The sequence below is a fragment of the Podarcis melisellensis genome, assembly GCF_964234715.1.
Source record: "Podarcis melisellensis genome assembly, chromosome: 1".
NCBI lineage: Eukaryota > Metazoa > Chordata > Lepidosauria > Squamata > Lacertidae > Podarcis > Podarcis melisellensis.
Window position 1 is genome coordinate 58641334 of NC_138528.1, and position 13502 is coordinate 58654835.

At 41.2% G+C, this 13502-nt stretch overlaps 1 protein-coding gene across 2 annotated transcripts in view; it reads left to right on the forward strand.

Annotated features, from left to right (window-relative positions):
• Window positions 1-13502, forward strand: part of NAV2 (neuron navigator 2) — a 535652-nt gene that overhangs the window by 122836 nt on the left and 399314 nt on the right. The window lies entirely within an intron of this gene.

Genomic DNA, 13502 nt, shown 5'->3' on the forward strand with positions numbered 1-13502 from the left:
GAGGCACTCAGATAAGCAGCTTGCAGATTTGCTGGAGTTATTTTTCTGTCACAGGTCCTTCCACCAGCAAAAACCTGGATTGCAGAGGAACACCATCATGCTACTCCCCTTCATTTCCATGGTTTGGATGAAACAAATGCCAGGTTCTCGTGCCTGTTATTTGGGGCTATCTTTTTTGCTAGTACTTTTTTCCTAGTTCATAATCATCACCATCATCACCATCAAGGCAATATTTTGAATGCTAGTTTAGTTGAGTTACCATGTAGCAAAAATAGGGGAGAGAAATGACTGCACATTTAATGTTCACACAGTGCTCTGTCAGTTAGGCAATTTATGACGCTGGTGCTTAATGGTCTTTTTAGGATTCATGAGGCAAAGCAGAGATAGGGCTCTTTCTACACACGATAGATACCAGGAACCTTTGGCAAAAGCCTCAATTTGCTCATTTGCTGCAAAACCCTTGAGGAAGTTTTTATATCCACTAAAAACAGCTGAAGCAAATTATGACATATTCTGTGTTTTCCTCACTTTCCTCCCTTTTTTAGAGAGAGAGAGAGAGGAAGAGAGAAGAGAAATAAATGAATATGCTAACCAGATTATTCAGTGCTGAAGATCCTGCTTTTTAAAATTCATACATAATAATACCTCTTCAGGAAGAAACTAGAATTCACCAACAGAGGATTTCAATTCTTTCTTTTTTAAAAAAAGCTTAGTTCCAGCTATAAATTACCAGGATTGTAAAAATTAGCATTTAAAACACTTGTTTCTCTTGCAGTTTTCTCTGTGGTAAAAAGTAGTGCTAATTGTAAGTATATTTGTATGTATAGTAAAAAGCTGTCAGGAGGAAGTCTAAGTTCTGAAATGTTTTATAGTCCTTAATGCCACAGGATCAAATCCCAGGAGAACCGATGCAGTTCTTGGTCCTCCTGGAAACCAAGTACCTTGCCCTTCTGTTGTGAAGAGTTGTTCTACATTTCATTTGTACCTCAATATTTTGCTGACTTGTTTGATAAAAACATAAGAAGAGCCTGTTGGATCAGGCCTAGAGCCCATTTAGTCCATCATCTTGTTCTCACAGTGGTCAACCAGATAAAAGCAGATGTTTTTATGATCAAGATATCTTACATTCTACACTCTGAGTAATAAAGGATACATACAAAAAAATGCAAATACCATTTTTGACATGCAGGTTCATGTTCATCAAAGAAAATATTATTGAAGCTGTTGACAGTCCCAGTCTCTCAACAGGGCCCACTACTGACTCAAAATGGCAGTCACAGTCACCTAGGCCCACCATTTCCTTCAGGGCCAGGTGGCCACCATTTCTCATTTAACCATTCTAGATTCCAGGCAGCTGAAGCCACCGTTTTAATCCCCGCACAATGGCTCATGGTCCTGACTTAGCATCAGTTCCAGTGGTGCTATGGGGAATAAATATTGCAGGTAGCAGCAAAAGCTAGTGCTTGCCATTTAAGTATTTCCTTTTTTATATAATAATTTTTATTAGTTTTCAATTACAGTCCAATATTGGCCTCATTATAACAATACATTTTTAAAATAATCATTAATATCAATCGTTCAAATACTGAATTATATAATTTAGTTAAAGTGGTCCCCCGTGTGCTAGACTTGATGATTTTCTTTATTCCTGCATTCCAAAATATTATTAGTTTCCATCACATTTCGGTCATCATAATAATCCCTTATACAACAACTGCAATATTAGTAACTTCTATTTGTGTTAACACATTAAATGATTTATAAAACTTCAAGTGAGGAACTCTATATCCTTGTTCTTCCTGTGGGTGGCAATTATTCTGTCCATGTTGTTTCTTTCTGTCCTTGTCAGATGTTATATTTTTCTTTCCCCCGATGGTTGCTATTATCTGTCATTCCTTGGGTGGAGATGATATTCCATTGCTGTTCCAGAAATTTCTCCATTGCTCCATCCCGTGCTTCCTTGTTTGCACCAAGAACTTTAACAACAGCTGCAAAAGTTGCTCTGTCCCAGTAAATAAACTGCTGTCACCATTTCCCCCCTCAGCCTGGGAAGAAGAGTGGTCTGTCGAGCTGTGGATGACTCAATAAAAAACCTTGTCAGTTCCTTAGCAGCTCACAGATTATTTTCATCCTTCCTTCCAGCTGAAGATATATGGCCAATTATCCTTCCAATTAAATTAAAATATATTAAATTTCAAGTCCTCTTAGCATTATTCAGTTCACTTCATAGGTAATAAAGGATTGAGAAGAGTCAGCTCTTAATTTTCCAATGTAAACCTTTTGCAAAATAGAGCTTCCCTCCCTTCACCCCCTTTTTACACACACACAATTCCGTTTAATGTTATATTCCATATTTATAATCCAATTTCTTTCATCTTTACTTGTACAAATATAATTTGAACTACCATTCAGGGGAGGGTTACCGAATCATAAATGTAGAGAAGAAAACTTTAAATAAAGAAACCATAGGCTCCCCTCCCCCCGTCTTTTGCATCAAATGAAGTCTTATCTCAAATTCAAACCTTAAAGTCCTTGCATTTGGTTTGTTCCACAGTTTGTGATCTCATCCCTTCTAGCATGCAGCTGTACTTTAGTCAAATTAAGTTCTAGTTAACAGGAGAACCTCTGCTTCTTAATAGCGATTTTGGAGAGTTTTCACCAGGTGAAGTGCTTTTGCACTCAGCGCCTTCCTACACTCCGCATTCGTACTGAGACGAACTGCTAGTGAAGCCCGTTCCCCCTGTCCCTGGGGGGGGGGGGGATTTGCAAGGATTATTTACCCTTAATCCCCCTTTCCTCCCTTTAACCTACAGTCTTCTGCTGTCATGGGGGCTGCCTCCATTAAGGCAGAGTGGAAACAGAAGCTACCATTTAAGCATTTCTTAACACTTTGTCCTCATTTTCATAGTGGCAAAAATAATAATGCTGGACTGCACACCATCAGACACCATGACCACAGGAGGGGAAGACTATGTAGTGGTTTCTGCTGAGAGCTCTGCTAAACCTGGAGGTGGCCATGCTAAGGAGCTGAACCAAACCAAACTGAGAAAACACATTGTTCCACACACAAAAAATGGAGGTTCCCGGACCTGAGGGAATGTATGCCTGTCTTTATTACAGTTTCAAAGCTGGCTTCCAGCCATGGAAGACCTGGGAACTAGAGCTGTATTAGAAAAGGCAAGTGGTCTCTAATGCAATTTCCAGATGCCCCACAGAATTGTACCACCCAGAGATTTTTTTAACTTGTAAAGCATTGCTGACGTTTCACAGATATGGATAAATGTGATAAATTGGCCTATCAAATACATTGCCTCCAGTGAATTTTGTGGCATATGCCAGATTAAACTGCCTTTGTTTGTGAATTGGTTTGTATATTGTTTTGGATTGATAATAATAATAATAATAATAATAATAATAATAATAATAATAATAATAATAATAATAATTTATTATTTGTACCCCGCCCATCTGGTTGGGTTTCCCCAGCCACTCTGGGTGGCTTCCAACAAAGATAAAAGATACTCTGAAATGTCACATATTAAAAACTTCCCTGAACAGGGCTGCCTTCAGATGTCTTCTGAATGTCAGGTAGATGTTTATCGCTTTGACATCTGATGGGAGGGCGTTCCACAGGGCGGGCGCCACTACCGAGAAGTCCCTCTGCCTGGTTCGACTGTAACTTGGCCTCTCGCAGTGAGGGAACCGCCAGAAGGCCCTCGGAGCTGGACCTCAGTGTCCGGGCAGAACGATGGGGGAGGAGACGCTCCTTCAGTTATACTGGACCGAGGCCGTTTAGGGCTTTAAAGGTCAGCACCAACACTTTGAATTGTGCTCGGAAACGTACTGGGAGCCAATGTAGGTCTTTCAAGACCGGTGTTATATGGTCTCGGCGGCCGCTCCCAGTCACCAGTCTAGCTGCCGCATTCTGGATTAGTTGTAGTTTCCAGGTCACCTTCAAAGGTAGCCCCATGTAGAGCGCATTGCAGTAGTCCAAGCAGGAGATAACCAGAGCATGTACCACTCTGGCGAGACAGTCTGCAGGCAGATAGGGTCTCAGCCTACGTAGCAGATGGAGCTGGTACACAGCTGCCCTGGATACAGATTTGACCTGTGCCTCCATGGACAGCTGTGAGTCCAAAATGACACCCAGGCTGCGCACCTGGTCCTTCAGGGGCACAGTTACCCCATTCAGGACCAGGGAATCCTCCACACCTGCCCGCCTCCTGTCCCCCCAAAACAGTACTTCTGTCTTGTCAGGATTCAACCTCAATCTGTTAGCCACCATCCATCCTCCAACCGCTTCCAGACACTCACACAGGACCTTCACCGCCTTCACTGGTTCTGATTTAAAAGAGAGGTAGAGCTGGGTATCATCTGCATACTGATGAACACCCAGCCCAAACCTCCTGATGATCTCTCCCAGTGGCTGCATGTAAATGTTAAAAAGCATGGGGGAGAGGACAGAACCCTGAGGCACCCCACAAGTGAGAGCCCAGGGGTCTGAACACTCATCCCCCACCACCACTTTCTGAACACGGCCCAGGAGGAAGGAGCAGAACCACTGTATGACAGTGCCCCCAGCTCCCAGCCCCTCAAGACAGTCCAGAAGGATGTTATGGTCGATGGTATCAAACGCCGCTGAGAGATCCAGCAGAACTAGGAAACAGCTCTCACCTTTGTCCCTAGCCCGCCGGAGATCATCAACCAGTGTGACCAAGGCAGTTTCAGTCCCATGATGAGGCCTGAATCCCGACTGGAAGGGATCCAAATGGTCCGCTTCTTCCAGGCGTGCCTGGAGTTGTTCAGCAACCACTCACTCAATCACCTTGCCCAAGAATGGAAGATTTGAGACTGGGCGATAATTGGCCATCGTGGCCGCATCTAAAGATGTTTTTTTAAGAGGTGCTACTGTTCTCTAACTGAATGGCTTTGTAAAGGTATTTGCATACATTGTTGGTGAAGTTGTTCTGGCAACCAGATCTGATCCAACACAGTTTTATTTTTCTTCAGGTCAGGAGATTCTTGTCATAAATCCCCCCCCACCCCCATAAATTTGGAATAGATCAAATTGTCAGACAGATCCTGCCTGATAAATCTTACACTGTTCCTGGCAATCCACAGTGAACTGTATTAAGCTGTATATCAGCAGGACTTACAATAGTATCTTCACTTTATCTAAGATATAAAAGAAATGAAATTGTCTAGCAAATATTTTTAAATAACATTTATTTTATTTACAATATTATTGTTTGTTTGTTTAGCCATTTTATATACTGCCCTTTGCCAATAAAGCCTCAGAAGACTTTACATAAATAAAAACCTAAAAACAATACATAAGAGTGCATATCGAGTAAAATAAAAAACAGTTCCACAACTCCAACAAACATAAAAAGGCAGCATTTTACTTCCATTCTTAATGTATATCCAACGACCGGGTATATTTGTATCAGATATCAATGTTGCATGTGTTTCAAGTGCATAACTGAGACTATTTTTTACCAAAAAGGATTTGTAACTTTGTTATGAAGGTAAAGAATAGGTGTTACAAAATGTTCCAAAGATCTTGTTGGCAAGAATATCTCCATGTTGAATAACAGAACACATTATTGATAAAATAAGGGTAGATACATTTTGTTCATTAATTTCCTCATGTACTGCATATGAGATCATAAAGTGCCCTCTACTGGTTTCTTACAAGAAATGCAAACTTTGGCCAATTGAAAAAATTATAGTGATGAATCACTAGCAAACTGCAATATGATTTGCAAAACTTTTCTGATCATTTGACGGAATCTAAAGGCAACACTCTCCTGAACTTTTATCTTTAGACTTCCCCCTGTTTACTTATGAAAGTGAGTACTTGCAATGTACAAGTACAGAGAGTATCAGAAAAAAAACATTGAGGAGCACTAGCAAAACTTTTCCCCAGGGGCACATAGTGTTGGCACGTAGCTGCTGCTACATTTATTAGAGGCTAGCAAGAGAGAGATCTTGAATATTATTATTTGGTTATTTCAACAATTTGGCTACTGCTTAATTAATCATAGTCATCTCGAGCAGTATACAGGATTATACCCAATACAATTACTCTTGCATCATAATGAGTAACCCAAACACGGGGTAAGAAAATAAATAAATCTAAAATCTAGATTACCGTATAACACAATAGGACTGTTTCCAATAAACATACAATCTACCCTCATTGATCCTTCTGTTTGTCCCGACTCGGTTATGGTCGTTCCCTTTACCTAACTATTGATAAGAAAATGGACTGTTCTGATTCAACTTGGCCTCATTCTCACACCTAGAATTATTCCCACTTTTTTGCTAGGTGGATGGTGATATGGGTACTTCCAGACAACCTGTTTGTTGAACTTTCATCCTGATTTGCTTGCAGGAATATTAGATGGTGTTTGCTACTTAATGAGTACTGTATTCACATTGATTTGCTTGCAGGGAGATTAGATGATGTTGTGTCAAAGCAAGTGTTATACTTAATTATACTTGCTTACTTAATTCATGGAGAGTAATGGATCTAAGCCACCTTGTCTATACCCTACCTCTGTGCTCGAAGGCAGTATCCTTCTGAATACCAGTCACTGGAAACTGCAGGAAGGGAGAGTGTTCTTGTGCTCAGGTCCTGCAGCAGAATGCTGAACTAGATGGGTCCTGATCCAACATGTTCCTGTTAGGTTCATACTTTCCAGTGCTGTTTCCTATCACTTTAATAGTCACAATATAGTCTGAGCTTGAAAGGAAAGCAGGTTTGTTGCGCAAGAGTTCCAAATCTGCTGTGTGCTGCCTGAATTCACCAGTAGGTGATTGACTCCCACAATAAAATAATGATAGTCTGGAAGCACCATTTCTTCCACACCTTCCTAAAAGGCACATGAAACCTCAGCAACATTTTTCGCGTTAAAGAACTAAACAGTATTGGGAAATGGACCGTTGTTCAAACCAACCTTGAAAATAGTAGTAGTATTGCTAGATCTCACAAAAGTATTGCTAGATCTCACACCAGCATTTGCAAATGTTAGCCACTTTTGACAATACTGCATTCTTCCTGAAATATTTTTTTAACATCTATTTTTGCAAACGTTAGGGCTCTCACAAGTCTGCTGATACCTCGTGTATGTTGATGGTGGCATTTTGGCTGAATAAGGACTGGCACTGAAAGAACTGAGTTTATTTTCACTATTAGTATATGTGGCAAGCCTATATGAACATCCATCTTTTGATTACATGAATGCTGTCTCAGGCCATTTAGTAAACAAGGTTTCCCCTTATACGGAAAATGTCTGTGTGATCCCTGATTATGAAAGAATTGTAATTTAAATGCAGACAAATCTATTTTGTTTAGCTTTCTTTCTGCATCTTCTGTGGTTACAGTTGTAGCCAAAATCAATTTTCTTGTTCAGAAGATACCCTTGGCTTCCCCTCACTTACTTTAACATAATCAGCTTTTTGGGGAGGATTTAAGAAACAGAGACAAGAGTTAGGAGAATGCCAAGCCTAGAAGTATAGTTTAATTGTTCTGAGGCAAAAAGGAATGCTTTCCTGTTGACTCATGCACATATTCATAATCCAATCTCTTTTTTATATTATTTCTTGTGTTACCAGATTTATGTATGATGTGGCCTGCAGGTGGCAGTAAATAACATCCTGCAACCTTAGAGAGTGACCTACGGGTACTCTTCTATGCTACATGTTCAGTATTGTCTACTGAGCTACAGATGTTTCCTCCGTGCAAGCCCTTTGTTTCCCCCTAGGACTATTATTTCCGGAGACTCAGTGTTCGTAATCGACATTAATTAGATGCCAGGTCTTCCCTAACCCCTCCATTAGCCAGGAGTAGAATAACTTTGACAGCACTACCAGGAGAAAGAAAGACCCACTTTTATTCACTTTGACCTCCCGGGATGAATCAGAGCATAGCAGAATTAACATGCTTGAGTTCTGCAGAATTCCGCTTGTGGTCAGGACCCCTTACATTATAATCAACAAGAGTTACATCTGCTCTGGTTGTCTCTTTTCTCACAGTTGAATTAATCAAGCATATTTTATGAAAGCTTCTTGTTATTTGTCTCTTCTGCATATGCTCATGCAGTCAGTTTAAATGGCAGTTTAGCTGCCTGTTTTATCCGATTAGGGAGAGAGGAGAGATAATGAGTTTGTCAGAAAATAACAATGATTTCTCCTTTACTCATTGGTAAAAGGTAAAGGTACCCCTGCCCGTACGGGCCAGTCTTGCCAGACTCTGGGGTTGTGCGCCCATCTCACTCAAGAGGCCAGGGGCCAGCGCTGTCCGAAGACACTTCCGGGTCACGTGGCCAGCGTGACATCGCTGCTCTGGCGAGCCAGAGCTGCACACGGAAACGCCGTTTACCTTCCCGCTAGAAAGCGGTCCCTATTTATCTACTTGCACCCGAGGGTGCTTTCGAACTGCTAGGTTGGCAGGCGCTGGGACCGAGCAGCGGGAGCGCACCCCGCCGCGGGGATTCGAACCGCCGACCTTTCGATCGGCAAGCCCTAGGCGCTGAGGCTTTAACCCACAGCGCCACCCGGGTCCCTGCCTTACTCATTGGTAGCTTGTTGCAATTACTCTTGAAACTTTTTGATAAGCTTTTTTAAAAAATAAAAATGATTGGCTTATATATTTAGCAGGGCAGATGGGGCTCATCATGCTGAGAAGGTAGCTCATCTAGGAAAAAGAGAACTCTGATCCTAAACCTTCTTTGTGAGGTCCTTCTTCATGCACCACCTCAGAGAAGGGTCTGTAGGGTAGTGATAAGAGAATGTGCATTTTCCATGGTATCTCCCTGTCTAGGGAATGCTCTCCCCAAGGACGACTGCCTGATGCCAACTTTCTCATCATTTCCATGCCAGTCAAAGACTGACACCACTACCACATGTTTTTAGCCTTGTATTTCTAACATGCTTGTGTATTATTATTATTATTATTATTATTATTATTATTATTATTATTATATTCTTGCTGTAAATTGCTGTAGGACTTTTTTGTGGGGAGCAATTCATTCAGTAAACTTAAACCTAGGAGTTCTTGGTGGACTGTATGTGTCCTGCAGCACATCTGTGAAGATGCTGCAAACTGTGAATATTAATGAATATTAACCAAGCTTAGTCTTAGAGGCTAGAATATGGGTAACATATAATGGATTATTCTGGAATATAAGGAGGTGGCTGCTTCCTCCTTCTTTTTTGCAAATTCAAATATTATATAGACAGCCAAGTGTTACAAGTTGCTGTTTCTTTCTACTCCTCCAACTTGGCTGCTCGGGCAGCAACTTCTATTTATTCAAATGGTGCAACTAAATGAAAGAAGCACTGCCTGGCCTTTCACACTGGAGTGAAAACCTTAGAACAGAGACTGTTTTGTATTAGGACTTTGCATGCTTTATGCAGGGGGAGATTTTTAAGGCAACAAATAGATGGACAATCTTCCAAAAAGAGTCTGGCAAGACCTTAAGGCTGAATTGCTCTTTACAAAACCTTTTGCTTTCCCCCCAGATGATCTCAGATGATCAGTGAATTGGGAGCGGCTTAATGGCTCCATCTGGATGTGGTCCTCTGTATACCGTTGCCCACTCTCCTAAGTGCAGTTAATTGATCGTGTCATTTTGAAATTTCACAGCCTTGGCAATCTTTTCACCTGTATCTTAAAACATTTCGGCCAATTGCCTTTGTTGCAAATGGGCTTCTGTGTTTCTCTTGTGCACTTTTACATTATTCTTAACCTTTTTCACTTCAAGAGAGGAAAAGCATTTTCTGCATTTGAAGTCTGCTGCTGTGACTCGGCATGAGCAAGACCCTTTGGGCTAAGATATAGCTGAAATAGCTTGTTAAAGGTAAAGGTAAAGGTACCCCTGCCCGTACGGGCCAGTCTTGACAGACTCTGGGGTTGTGCGCCCATCTCACTTAAGAGGCCAGGGGCCAGCGCTGTCCGGAGACACTTCCGGGTCACGTGGCCAGCGTGACATCGCTGCTCTGGCGAGCCAGAGCCACACACGGAAACGCCGTTTACCTTCCCGCTGGTAAGCGGTCCCTATTTATCTACTTGCACCCGGAGGTGCTTTCGAACTGCTAGGTTGGCAGGCGCTGGGACCGAGCAGCGGGAGCGCACCCCGCCGCAGGGATTCGAACCGCCGACCTTTCGATCGGCAAGTCCTAGGCGCTGAGGCTTTAACCCACAGCGCCACCTGCGTCCCGAAAATAGCTTGTTGCATTCCGTTAAATAGCTTGTTGCATTCCGTTAAATTCCGTATGCCTTTAGAGGAGGTGAGTAGAAGGACCATAGCTTATTAGTTGCTTGCATGCTTGCATGCATGCATAAAGTCCCCGTATCGATTCCTGGCATCTCTAGGTGAAATGGTCAGTTCATATAACAGTTAATGTGAAAGATGCCTTGATGAGACCCAGGAGAGCCACAGCCAGAGTAGACAATCTTGAGGTAGATGGACAGATAGAATGGCCTGGTATAAGGCAGCTTTTGATGCTGTGGCCCCTCAGACAGTGACCTACCATGGAGCTCTGCAGGACCCAAATCTCCTGAGACAAATTTCTGAGAACAAGCTTCTGAAGACTTCTCTATGAAGGACAGGTCATCAACTGATAAACCTGGGACTGATAATTCAACAAGTAATCCTCAAATGCAGACTATGCTCTAACTTCATGCAAACGAAGGATTGTGATATGGCACTATAAATCCTCCTATGGGGGCTTTGTGATGACAGCTTTACATATAGGAAGGATTTGTTAAAATTCTTGTAATTGACTTGCAGCTTCCTAGTTATGGTTGATACCTAACTGTGTTTGGATATCCATCTGCCTGTCTATTGCCGCCTTGTCAGTTTCTATATGACTGCATCCTGTGCTCACTTACGTGGGTGTAAACCACTTGAACAAAATGGGAATTATTTCTAAGTAATCATGTATAGGATTGAGCTGCATACTAAGCAAGTCTTGCTCATCCACAACTGCCCAGAGGGATTCTTCGACAAAAACAATGAATCCTCCCGCACTCTGCAGAGTATCATTGCTTTCAAAAAGCAAGACCTAGTTCTGTGGCTGGGACCACGGGGCTTGCTGTCATTTTCCAGTAGCTTCCTTCTTTCCCTGTGGGCATTTTTTCTCATGACTCCATGGCTGAATTATTGGTGATAACTTCTTTCTGACATTTACATTTTGCTCCCTGCTGAACCTCCTACTTTTGATTTGCTTTTATAATTGCTTTCACATTTTCCCACCCTTGGCCTTTTCAAAACCTTACAGCTTTATTTTAGAGTTGTGCGTAATAAAAGAACACAGCGGGTGGGAGGGGAGAGTCTCTGCTTAATGCAGGTTCATGCAGATGGCACTCAGCATTGAAGCTGCTGGGTGCACACTGCAGCGTGCATCCATTCCAGTGGCATGAGTTTGTCTCTAAGTTATATTCCAAATAATGGACCTAATTTCCCCCCTCCAGTTGTTGCTGGACTACAGCTCCCATCACCCCTGACAAATGGTAATGCTGGTTGTGGCTCATGGGAGTTGGAGTCCTCCACATTGGGGAGAGGGCATAAATCAGCCACCCTTGAAATAGAGCAAACCACAAGAACATACATATAAAGTGTCGGTGAAGGTCTCCAACTGCTTTTCATTATTTCATTCTGTTATAGCTGGTGTAGCTGGCAAATAACAGTAGTTTTGGGAATGAGTAGCAATACATTTTGCAGTGCTGTATTGGCTCTGTTTTGTATCCCAGGAGTGATGTTGGCACAAGGACACTACTGCATCCCACTCTGGGTACTTATTTGCCCATGCACTGTTGCATGGATTCTGGGAAATTTGTAGTTGTTGAGTCTATTCGTGTAGAAATAAGGAGAAGACTGGCATAGAGGTTTTTGAAAAATGAAAAACAAATATCCAATATATGGATAGCGTATGGACAAACATGTTGTTATTGGCCAGCAATATTTTGCTTTATTTTTCTTTCATTCTGCATTTTATTAACTGTTGTGCTTTAGATTAACTTGCACTGTTCAGTTTAAGGTCCACATGTGTTAGAACTGATGATTTTATGTTATTCTCATGCAATTTTTAGAATGGTGCACCGCATTGTAAGGACTCCTCTACTTTTTAGTAAACAAATACTTTCAATAAAGAGCAAATATTTTTGAAAGTGTTTTTGTAAAAGAAGAGAAAAAGCAAAATCTCCCACAAAAAACCATGTAGTAGCCTAGCATCTGAAGTGGATGAAAATAACTTGAAATGTGCTATTATAGAGCAACTGCTGTATATCTTTTCTGCCTGTTGAGTTCAACAGATGACTCCTGAACAAATTTCATTTCAGCAACTCTTTCATTGGAATCAAGTCTGTGGAGAGCTGTCATTTTAATGGCAGGTCAGCTTCCTACATTCTGCCAGACTCCAAAAATTGAAAGGAACCATAGCCCAATGGTAGATTGCATCCTTTGCGTACAAATGTCTCAGCTTCGCTAAATACAAAGGAGCCTAGAACAGGTGATCAGTCCATTGAGAGCTGGTGCCATACAGAATAGACAATATTGGACTAGGCAAACAATCGGACCTGAAATGAAGCCTCTTCCTGTGTTTTGTCTATAATGCTCTAAATTCCACCTTGGCTTCATGTCTGACCCTTTCTATTCTTCCTGTTTGAGGTTCAACTTGGGACCTGCTGGATGTTGCTTCAACTCTCCATAACCCATCACTGGTGGGTTTTTGTTTTGTTTTTGAAAAATGTCTCATGGTCTATATTTGCCTAGACCAGTGCAGCAGAAATGTACTAATACCTCAGTCCTGTGCCACTTGGAGAATAGGTGGGAGTAGGGATGGCAGGATTTCTCAAGTTTTAAATTCAGTTCTCCACATTTCTGCAACCATTTATTTATTTTTCATCCTCATGAAAATTCATCGAAATTTTACTGTGAATTTTGAAAGCCTTGCAAGCAATTCTTCCTAATATAATGCATTTTTGTTTGTTATCTTCACAAATATATTAATTTTATGCACAATTTCCCTTAACAGCTATCAAATCTGAAAGGAAAATGTATACTTTAAAGCAGTGCTTTTTTCTGGGAAGATGCAGGGGGATACATTTCCCCCGATTTGAACTATAAAATGGTGATTTTCTTGAGTCAAAATGAGAGTACCCCTAAACATTTTTTTTTAGAAAAAAGCACTACTTTAAAGCCACATATGCCTCTGAAACAATGAGCAAGTGATATAATCAGTTCCTGAATCTCTATAACTTAACTTTGCTTACTTTCCATATCAGTATTTATTTTATTTTTATTTAATACAATTTATATACTGATTAACTGCAGATAAAGCCTCCAAGCAGTTTATAAAAAGTATAACAAACATTGAAATTGTCAATAAAAAAACTAAGTTGAAAACAGGTAATACAAAATATGAAAACATAATTAAAATCAACAGTAACCTTTTTTTTTAAAGAGAGTAACACACTTGTTGGCTTCTACACA